The sequence below is a fragment of the Triticum dicoccoides genome, chromosome 3B (assembly GCF_002162155.2).
Source record: "Triticum dicoccoides isolate Atlit2015 ecotype Zavitan chromosome 3B, WEW_v2.0, whole genome shotgun sequence".
In the NCBI taxonomy this organism is placed as follows: domain Eukaryota; kingdom Viridiplantae; phylum Streptophyta; class Magnoliopsida; order Poales; family Poaceae; genus Triticum; species Triticum dicoccoides.
In genome coordinates this window covers 667,471,142-667,482,502 of record NC_041385.1, presented here as the reverse complement: position 1 = coordinate 667,482,502, position 11,361 = coordinate 667,471,142, and the positions used below count along the sequence as shown (strand labels likewise).

General features: G+C 42.5%; 1 long non-coding RNA gene across 1 annotated transcript; it reads left to right on the top strand.

Annotated features, from left to right (window-relative positions):
* The first annotated feature begins 3,322 nt into the window (after positions 1–3,322).
* On the top strand, positions 3,323–6,318 carry LOC119277717. The gene is made up of 2 exons (XR_005137293.1): positions 3,323–4,025; positions 5,517–6,318. It is a non-coding gene; the product is annotated as an uncharacterized LOC119277717 (long non-coding RNA).
* Positions 6,319–11,361: the final 5,043 nt, after the last annotated feature.

The following is an 11,361-nucleotide window of genomic DNA, read 5'->3' as shown; positions in this document are numbered from 1 at the left end:
CGGCAAGGTTAAAGCTACTACTTCCAGATATCATCAGTGAAACCCAAAGTGCGTTCGTGCCTGGAAGGATTATTACCGACAATGTTATTGTTTCTTATGAGGGCCTACATACAATGAAGAAGAGGACATCAGGGAAGCAAGGGACGTGTGCGGTGAAGCTAGACATGCACAAAGCTTATGATAGAGTGGAGTGGGTTTTTTGGAGGCAATTCTTGGGAAGCTTGGTTTTGATGCAAGATGGATAAAATTGGTTATGGCATGTGTCACTTCGGTGCAGTATAAGGTAAGGTTCAATTCAAATGAAACCTTGCCATTCTCACCAACGAGAGGGCTTCGGCAAGGGGATCCCCTCTCTCCTTACTTGTTTTTGCTGTGTGCGGAAGGCCTATCTGCACTTATCTACCATGAGGAGAGCCTTGGGAATTTACAAGGAGTTCAGGTGTGCCGTGACTCCCCTCGTATCTCACACTTATTATTTGCTGACGACTCCCTCTTCTTGATGAAAGCAGATTGTGGGAATGCCCAAACCTTAAAGAGGATCCTTGATGACTATTGTGCAGCATCAGGCCAAATGGTTAGCAAGGCCAAGTGTTCTATTTTTCAGCCCCAATACAGAGGTGGAAACAAAAGCCAATGTGTGTCAAATTCTGAATATAATGACAGAGGCGCTATCTGACAAATATTTGGGGTTGCCATCGATGATTGGAGTAGACAAGGTTACTTGCTTCAAACATCTAATCGAAAGAATCCAGAAAATGGTAAATGGGTGGAAGGAGAGAACTTTATCCTATGGTGGAAAAGAAGCACTACTTAACGCGGTGGCCCAAGCCATCCCCACATACGCGATGAGTGTATTTAAATTCCCGAAGAAAATTTGCAAGGGGATCACTGATGCAATGTCGCAGTATTGGTGGGGTGACGAGGAAGACCATAAAAGGATGCATTGGTTTGCTTGGTGGAAAATGTGTATCCCGAAGGAAAGAGGGGGTATGGGATTTCGAGATATCCAGAGTTTCAACTTAGCTATGCTGGCCAAGCAGTGTTGGAGGCTGATTGAGCATAATGAGTCCCTGTGTGCAAGGGTGTTAAGAGCGAGATACTATCCCACTGGCGATATTTTGAATTGTGAGCTGAAGAAGGGCTCCTCCTATATTTGGAGGAGCATATGGGCGGGTATACAAACTTTTAAAGAAGGATGCATTTGGAGGGTCGGTGATGATGAAAAAATTAATATCTGGAGTGACTGTTGGATCCCCAACAGCTTTTCAAGGAAGGTAGTCACTGTCAGGGGTAACCAAGTGCTCACAAGAGTAAGTGAACTCATAGACCCGATTACAGGTGAATGGGATGAGCAGCTGATCCGTGAAAACTTTTGGCACATAGATGCAGAACGTATCCTACAGATCCCCCTGCACCAACAAGTAACAGAAGATTATGTTGCTTGGCATCTGACTAGGAGCGGAATTTTTATAGTCAGATCAGCTTACTATAAACAATGGGAGATTTCATATGTTGGCGAGGCAAATGAAGCAAACTTGCTTGGTGGGACAGCGCCACACCCAATATGGAAGAAACTTTGGAGTTTGAAAGTTCCTGGGAAAGTAAAGATCTTTCTGTGGATATGCTTACATAATGCAATTGTGTGCTTCGGTGTCCTAGCAAACAGGCATATAGGCCATATCTCTCAGTGCCCAATATGTCGTTTGGCTGCTGAGGATATTAAACACGCCATTTTTAGCTGTGAGCGAGCCAAAGCAGTTTGGTCGTCGTTGGGGATTTGGAATACTATATCTAAAGCTCTTTTGGTGGACCGATCGGGAGCAGGAATTCTGGAATTTCTATTGTGTGATCAAGTGCATCAGAAGCCGTATATGGATCAGTTTGATCTACCTGAACTTATCGCGACGACAAGCTGGTATATTTGGTGGCAGAGGAGAATGCATGTTCGAGGGGAGGTAGTCCAGCCTCCGGAGCAAACAGGACAATCCATCCATGCACTTACACTGAACTTCACCCACGCGATGGCCGTCCCTGAGACGAGACCGAGGACAAATTCTTGGCCGATCGTTCTGGCATCGCAGCAGCTCTTGAACGTTGATGCATATTTCCGGGAGGAGGATCACTCGGGATCATGTGGTGCCATTATAAGAGACCACAAAGGGAATTTCATTGCAGCCTCTACCTCACGTATTGATCACGTGGCAGACGTTGTCTCTGCTGAAGCTGTAGCACTCCGGGAAGGTGTGAAGTTAGCTGTTTCGATGGGTTGTAACAACATCATGGCGAGGATGGATAACTTCATTGTTGTAAACGCTCTACAGCTGAATGAAGGACAATCAATGGTGGCTGGCCCCGTTTTGAAAGAATGCAGAGAGTTACTAAGAGGTTTTGGGAAGGTTTTCTTGAGCATTGTAATAGAGAGTCAAATATGACTGCTCATGCGCTAGCTGAATATGGCCGTGCAAACGATCCGTCTCTGTGGATTGAGGCACCGCCAAGTTTCATTGCCAATTATTTGGCAAACGATGTATCTGTTATTTAAGTTTAATAAAGCTAGTCATGAAGGCCTTTCCGTCAAAAAAAAAGTAGCCCGTGCAAGAGCGTGATCACTGATGATTGTATCTCCTAGTCCCGCCAAAAATATAGCAGATATAAAAACAATCTCAAATATATTATTCGATCTTTTTACTTCGCTATCGTACTAGTACCATAGCATTACTCATATGAAGGATGCTGGAATACCCGCCTTTTGTGGGGCTTCGAGGCAAGGAGGACCTCCGCGTCCGTTTCGCGGTGGCGTGCCGCGGGGGACTCGGGAGTTGGGAGGGCTCTCCTTGTCGTCTGATCTGCCGGGACGGCGGGCACCCGGGCGACCCACCTCGGATGTGAATGAGGGTGGACTACAGGCGGGCACGGGCCACCATCATGCAATGGTTTGCGTCGCGTAGAATGAGTCATCCGGACAGGCCGGATGCGCAACATTTGCGCGTCACTGGCGTGGCCGGGTTGGCGCACGCATCCTTCGCACGCTACTACCGGGATCGGCGTGCATTTCAGTTGCACGTTGTCAGGCTAGCTGCCTCGTTCGCGCGAGCTGGTTAGAATTTTTTTTTTTTTTTGAAGCGAGCTGGTTAGAATTTTTGCCTGCCTGTCCGAGTTAATAGAGTTACGGAATCAATAACTCCCGAACCTACCACGTTTCCCCGTCTCGTACCGAATGCCTTTTTTGTCGTTCGATCTGACGCACACATCTCAGAGCACTCAAAGGATAAACGTCAGCTGTTGACCACGTTCGATGTACACGTGCCATAGCCCGAACGCCTTATCCACTCTCTCCTCCCTTGTCAGTCTCTCCCCATCCCAGCAATCCCCCCTCTGTCGTGGCTCCGTCGCCGGGACGCGACTAGTGCGTCGTCATCCTTCTCCTCGCGCTCGGCGCAACGCTATCGAGGAGCGCCAGCTACCAGGCGTCATGTCTGGGCGATGAGACGGGCAGCAGCGGACATAGGAGCTCGGGCAGATTCGGGGCGTCGCACGGCAGAGGCGGGCGGGCGGGCTCCGATGTCCTCACCGGCGTCGTTAATTGGAGCATGGGGGAGACGGAGGTGCCCCCGCGTTGTGCTCCCCGCAAATTCCCCTCCGTCGTGGCTCCATCTCCAGCGCCGCTTTCCTCCACCGTCCAGATGAAGGAACTGCCATGGGATCCACCGGAGGCTGGCGCCACCGCCGTGGAATCCATGGCTGGGACGTCTGCCAGGTGATGGATCTAGCTGAGGCATGGCCGCAGCCGCAAGAGGAGGGCTCCACATCGACGGCGCCCGAGGAGATGATGATGACTACCACACATCTGCCGCTTCCCGACGCGGTGATCATGAACGCGAGCTTCCCTCCGCCTCTCGGCCGGGTTCGACCCGAGCACAGGTGCAGCAGCTATCGGTAGAACTAGATGGCATCATAGGAGGTGTGTTCGACCATTTACAGCAGCACACTACACAAGCCCCCCGTGCTGGCTAAGTCCCTTGCAGGTAGCACCTGTGCTCAAGCTTTTTTTCTTCATTTTTTTCCAGCTTATCAATTGTCATGCGATTACCCAGGAATGCACAACAATTCTCATGTGATTCCCATATGAATGCAATTTTTTATAGTTTTGCCATGGAACTAAAGCAATGTTGTGGTTTGCCATGTATATTTACGATGTGTTGCCATGCCAACTAGAAGTTTGTGGGACTAAAAGAATGTTGGTGTTTCTACCATGTAAATTTATAGATGTGTTTGCCATGGAACTACACGAATGTTGTGTTTTTGCCATGTAAATTTTATAGATGTGTTTTCTATACAACAGAATTTTCAAGTTTTGCCATGGCAAAAATGCAATGTTTGTTTGCCTTGGCAAATTTTCCAAAGTTCATGGCAATTTTTCATCTCTAGCCTTGTTCAAAAATAATGGCAATTTGCTCTATATGACAACATTCATGTGATTTGCCATGACACTTTTTTTATCTGAATACATGGCAAACTTGCCATGGCAACTTTGCCATGTACAAAAACATGGCAAAGTTATATATGTTCAAAAACATGGCAAACTTGCCATGTCACTTTTTTTATCTGAATACATGGCAAACTTGCCATGGCAACTTTGTCGTGCTAAAAAACACGGGAAGTTATATATGTTCAAAAACATGGCAAACTTGCCATGGCAACTTTGTCGTGTTAAAAAACACGGAAAGTTATATATGTTCAAAAACATGGCAAACTTGCCATGGCAAACTTAATATGTTTTTTGGCAAATGTATTAACGGGGCATGGCAATTGTAGTTCACAGGGCATGGAAATACCTTTATTCACAGCCAACGTTGGATTTTTCTACGTTTTTCTTGCCATGGCAATTTTACTTTTAGTGACATGTCAAATTTCACTTTGTTTTTTTACATGGCCATTTTATTGTATAGAGCATGGAAACTTAAATTTAAATATGATGGCAAATATACATTTCCAGAACATGACAAATTTTAATATATAGCATGGCAAATATACTTGTGTAGCCATTGCAATTTTTTAATTTATTTCCATGGCAAAATCACACGATTTTTGCCATGGAAAAATTTAGTCCTTTTTTTGCCATGGCATACTTTTAATGATGCAAATTTTGCTTTTTTGCCATGGAAAATTTATTTTAAAGAGCATGGCAATTTTAATTTAAATATGATGGCAAATTTACATTTTCTGGAGCGTTGCAAATTTTTACTATGTAGCATGGTAAATATACTTGTATTCTCATGGCAATTTTTCATTTATTTTTTCATGGCAAAATTTAATCCATTTTTGCCATGGCAAAATTTACTCCATTTTTTGCCATGGAAAAATTTACTCCATTTTTGCCATGGCAAAAGTACTTTTATTCACATGGCAAATTTTAGTTTAACTTGCCATGTGAAGTTTTTCTGCCTTTTACATTTGTGTATTGAAAAATGGCAAAGTTAAGAAAAATTTCTCATTGTTGTTTTTTGCGTTTTCAGGCTTTTTTTAGCGCAGCAGTATGCAATTGGGTTGTGCCTCACTTTTTTTATTTCTGGGCTCATGACTTGTGTGCCAAGTGGGCCACCAGGGGGGTCGTTCAGGACGGGACATTTTCTGATCGAACTAAATCGTTCGGTAGGTTCCCCACCATGTAACGAACGACTCGTTCGGGTTGAGGATCTCCCATCCGGAACGTTCGGTAGTTATTGACGTCCTAGAGTTAAGCATCATCAGGCTACTTCTGGTATGTGTTCTATTTTTAGGGTGGAAGATCAAAATATTTTTCATGCCCTGGTGAGGTGCCCTAAGGCGAAGGATCTTCATATGGCACAGAGAGAAGTTTGAAATATTCTTGGGGAAGAGGTTTTCAACTTCCTTATTTGGCTGGATCAGTTGAGTCCTTCAGTGCTTGAGCAAATCATATTCATCTTTTGGAGAGCCTGACACTTAAGAAATGACTTGATTTGCCTCTGCTATTTTAGTGGATAACTATTGGTGGTCTTTCTCGTCATGCCTTCCAAATATTGAGTTGATTCCTACCGTCAAAGGCAGGGCGGTGGAGGCAGGATTAAACCCAGTCAATACTAGTAGGAGCATCATTGAAGTGTGGCAGCCTCGCCTCTGATTATATTAAGATTAATATTGATGCTAGCTCTGTGGGTATCAGCACTACAAGCATGGGGTGGTTGCCAGAAATTCTTCTGGTGATGTCCTTTCTTCTATACTAGAGGTTGTACGTGATTTGTTGTGTTGTTGATAATGTTGAGATTCTTAAATTTCTTTACTCACTCTATTTTAAAATATATGGTGTATTAATTTTTTGAAAAGTTAAACCTCTTTAAGTTTGATCAAATTTGTACAAAAATATTTCAAAATTCATAATATGAAATTGGTGTTATTAGATTCATCATGAAATGAATTTTGATATTAATTGTGTTCAATATTATGGATGTCGATATTTTTGGCTCTAAACTTGGTCGAAGTTAAAGAAATTTGACTTTCCAAAAAACTAATACCCCTTATATGTTGAAACTGATGGAATATTTAGTTAGCAAGTGGGGGAGATGAAGGAGTGTGTTTTCTTTTTATTTATAATGCAGTTATTTGGTGGGCCTTTCGCGGTATGATTTTGTGTTATCCGCTAACCAATCCATATTTATGTGGGAATTTTTTTTGCGTCGGTGGTTGCATGTATTATATTCGTGCTACAGTATCACATGGTGGCACTTTTTCTGGGTGATGGGAGTCTGGAGGGATTGATGTGTTTTTATAGGTCAGTTACTGGTGATTAATTTAAAAAATCGTTGGCCTAGTCAAAATGGTAAACCAATTTCAAAATTGAATACCTCAATTGAATGAAAGAGCTTTAAAATTAGGTAACATAGAGAATAAAAATAATTAATGGGGGGCTCCTTGAGAAATTGTTGACCCGGTCAAAATCGAGTGACCCAACTTTATATTGAAGCCTCAATTAATTGTGGAGATCTAAAAATTAGAAAGCATATTTTATTGTATAAAAAAATGAATGATGGAGTTTTGAGAAATTGTTGACCCGTCAAAACTGGGTGACCAAATTCCAATTGAAGACCTCAATTGATTGTGAGGCCTCCAATCCTAGGGAGCTTAGTGATATAGTATGTTGGTTTATCTACCACTGTGGATGAAGTTAGCTAAGGGTGTGTCTCGCTAGTCTCTATATCGATATCACCCTTAATAGACATGTTGTATTAGAAATTGATTGCTCTTACGAAGGAAGTTCTATCCATCACTAAACTTCTGCACAATTTTAAGCTGGCTAAGATAAATAGGTGGGCCGATGAGGTGGCACATTAGATTGCAAAGTTTAGTTTTGATAATAGGTCGGAGGGAATTATGTATTGTATAATAGTTTTTCACCCTGTGTGGCGCATGTTGTAAGGAACGATTGTAATAACATTTTAATTAATTAATATATAGGAGGTGTTTTCAGAAGAAAAAAATAGATGCCAGACTATCAGGCTCATTGTTTCCAATGGTATCTAAGATTTTTTTCAATAGCGAGCCCGTATCAATCAGGATAGTAACACATCCATGATCGGTCCATTGGTCGGGCAAAGAGGGGGGCCGCCCTGGTCCCTGAGAAGAGGAGGGCCCAAATATTTAATACAGTAATAACCACTATACTATTATTGATTAAGTTCAACAGATTATTGTACATGTGAAAAATAAAATCCTAATTTTGTTGGCAAAAAGTTACACCACATCATAGTAACAACCAATCTAATAGGCAGCAGTGAATCTGATAGGCTACAATGAGCTTAGTTAGCCTGCTAATCTCTTGCCAATAAACGTCCTATAGGTTGCGTTGAAATACATGTTAACTAGTTTTCTATGTTTAATCGGTATAGAACTTTTACTTTAGAAACTAGCATAAGGTCTTGTATACACCAGAAGAAACCAAACGTCTAAAATGAGTGTATCAAATACACAGACTGTATGTATATATAACTAAAGCGGCTATACGTTTACATTCACTGGTGATCTATATTATTTCAATACCATGCATATGTTGAAATTATTACTGAATTTAACTTACAACACATTTGCAAATGGTACAATTTATGCTCTATAAGGTTGTATAAATATGTCCATCTAATACACTGAAAAGCACAGTTAAGATATTAGTTAAACATTATTCATTAGAAACCTCTAACATGATATTTAATGAAACTAAAATATACAAAACATATGCACATACATCTACAATATGTATGTATGCACTATATAATTTATGAAATTTTCACCAAAATAATTCAAAGATAAATTTTGTTACATCACTTAATTCATATTTAGCATAAATAAAAGGATCAGCGATAGACACTAATAGTGATAAAGAACACTGGTTAACTATACCAAACAAATTATTTGGTTAATTATACTAACTAAATAGTTAAAAATATACTCCTTAAACTATAGTGTGACATGACATAAGATTAAATAAGTATAAAATTTTGGTACAAAAATAATTATTTTATTTTGCCCTCGGCCCAATATTAGTTTGCATTGTAGCCAAAGGGAGAAAAATGGCATAAGCTATTTCCACCAATGACAATGGACTGGTTGTGCAAACAGTGTTGTGCCACTCTATAGATCCGATCTTCACACTATGACATGGACAAAAGAGTGTCATCATCTATTTCAACTAGCATAACCATAAGAAATATAGCAACTCTGGAGAGAAAAACATCTAGTTCTACTTTTCCATGTTCCACATTGTTGATGATTTTAGTAGTGTGGCCAGCATTAGTTAGAAATAGCACTGTCAGACTCCTATCCCATCCGGTGAACATCTAGTTATAGCATTTTCCTTGGTCATTGCTTCCACCTTCACCATGTGATCCTGCAGTAAACTTGGAGTTGCACAAGGCGGATCCATGAGGAGTTGTAACGCCTCTTGTGAAACAAACTTTAGAGTGAAGAATATGACAATCAAATTCGTCAGAGAGAGTTTCATCAAGTGATAGTAATTTCAGCAGCATATAGGACGTGAGAAATGAACAATTATTTGCATCATGATTAGCTTGCGTCCCAACAAGAATTTCTTAGGTCTCTTGAAATTTCATCAGCCATTGAATTTCGTCTTGAGACCTGACCCTGCAAAAGAAATTAGTTATTCTTCTTAACCACCCACATCTATAGGGGTGGCTGAGAAGCAATGTATCGAAGTGCGCCAATTGAGAATTTAGGCTTTGAAGAATATGTATTTCTCTTCACGCGGGGGGGGGGGTGTAGAGTACTCAAATGAATATGAAGAAAAAATCTTCAAGGATTTATGAACATAGTGGTTTGAAGAATAATGCATATATTCATCAGACTGATGATTGTTACCATGCGAAATAGAAGCATTAGCATGACCATTTGACGACTTTGGTCCATGTGAAGAATTTTCCTGTGATTTTTCTTCTTCATAGGTGGTGTCATGACAAACATTCACCTAAAGATTTTCCTGAAGACTTTTGGGCACCCAGTTTTCTTCACTGGGGACCATTGTTAGTACCAACAATCTGGCAAATACTTCACCATTCTGATTTTTTGAACTGTTTATAGGTAGAGTCAAATGACTCATCAAAGGAATATGAAGTATCACAGTTGTAGCCAGTCAAAGTGGATGGATCTACAAGAGGTTCTTTTGCAGCAACCCAGGTGGTTTTGGGGTACTCCTCAGGTTTCTGGTAAGATCCATCAGCATTGAGTTTCCTCTCAAATCTAATACCCTCTTTCCTAGGGTTCCTATTCAAGATCTGCTTCTTGAGCACATCATAAAGGGTTTGATGCCCTTTGAGGCTTTTTTACATACTTGTAACATTCAATTCCTTCAAACCTGCATTTTTGTCAGTAACATTTGTGGTTTCCTCAGATGAGGGGACTGAGACCGCAGACACAGTTGAAGATATTGCAGTTTTAGAAGCATTTGAACATTCAAGTGAAGAATTTGCACTATCACGTTCAAGCCATTTCAAGCAAGTTGGAACAAATTCTTACTGGGCGGTACTGATCTTTTGAGCGAGCAATGGATCATTTTCCTTCTGAAAATCATCATGGGACACTCTTAGTTTTTCAAGATCTTGCTTCCACGAAGAAATTCATAGGAAAGCTTCTCATGATCGGCTGAGAGGGTCACATGACAACTTTGAATTCTTCATACTTTGACTGAAGACTTTTGATATTGTTAGTCCAAGCTTGGCTACGATCCATTTCCTCATCCAACAGATCGTCAGTTTTGTCTAGCAGTTTTTGAATCTTTTCTACAGCAATTTGTTGCTCAGTTGCAATTTTAGCGAGTTTCTTATAGCTAGGTTTAGATTCACATTGAAAGTCATCTTCACTAGAAGTATCAAAGTAGGCAGCACGTGAGGTTACCTTGTGTTGGTGTACAAAAGTATGGGCTCTTCTGTACCCCTTACTTGTGCATGGGTAGTTGTAGCCACACCTGCGGCAGGGCTTGGCAGGGCAGAAGAAGGAGAAACACAAGACTACCAAGACAACACTCAAGACAGTGAACAAAGATCTGAGGACGAGTTGGACCTCCCCCGGCAACACCCTTGTTGGGGCGGCTTGCGTGGCCCCGGCAAGCTCCTTACCAGGGCGGCTTGCATGGCCCCGGCAAGCTCCTTGTCGGGGCAGCCCGTGAAGCACTAGCAAGGCCATCACCCTTGAGGCTGAGAGCTTTGACACCATCGACAGCGTCAAGGCCAAGACTTGGGGACGCATGCATAGTAGCATGCAGATCTTTGTGAAGACTAATGGCCTGCAGGCCCATGTGGGACCAGAAGACGAAGCCCCCCGGCAAGGCCCTTGCCGGGGACGACTGCGAGGCCCCCGACAAGACTCTTGCCGGGGACAATTGCGGGGCCGCAGCCAGGCCCGTGCCCGACAAGGATTTCGCCACCTCACCACCACTCCAGCACGACAATCAGCCTGCCAACTAGGCAGACGCCTGCGTGGCGGCATGCAAATCTTCGTGGAGGCTCTACCACCGCGCCAGCACAACAGCTAGCCAGCCAGCGTGGCACTGCATGCCTCATTAGCTCGGACGCGTGTCAAGGTAGGAAGAGACGGCAACGGATAGGACGGCTTTAGTTACCGTCCCGGTTAAAGCAAGAGGGCACGTAGGCAGCACACTAAATGCGTTTGTCCTACGGTGCCAAGCGATAAGCTCATACACTGTAGCTTGCTTTCCACCTCCTGTGTGCCACTGTGGCAACCCCTTTTGACATATAAAAGGAGGCCTGAGGCGTACTGAGGGAGGATTCGGACTTTTTGGACTGGGCATGCACTGCAGCTAGTTCAAGAACTCAAGAACAC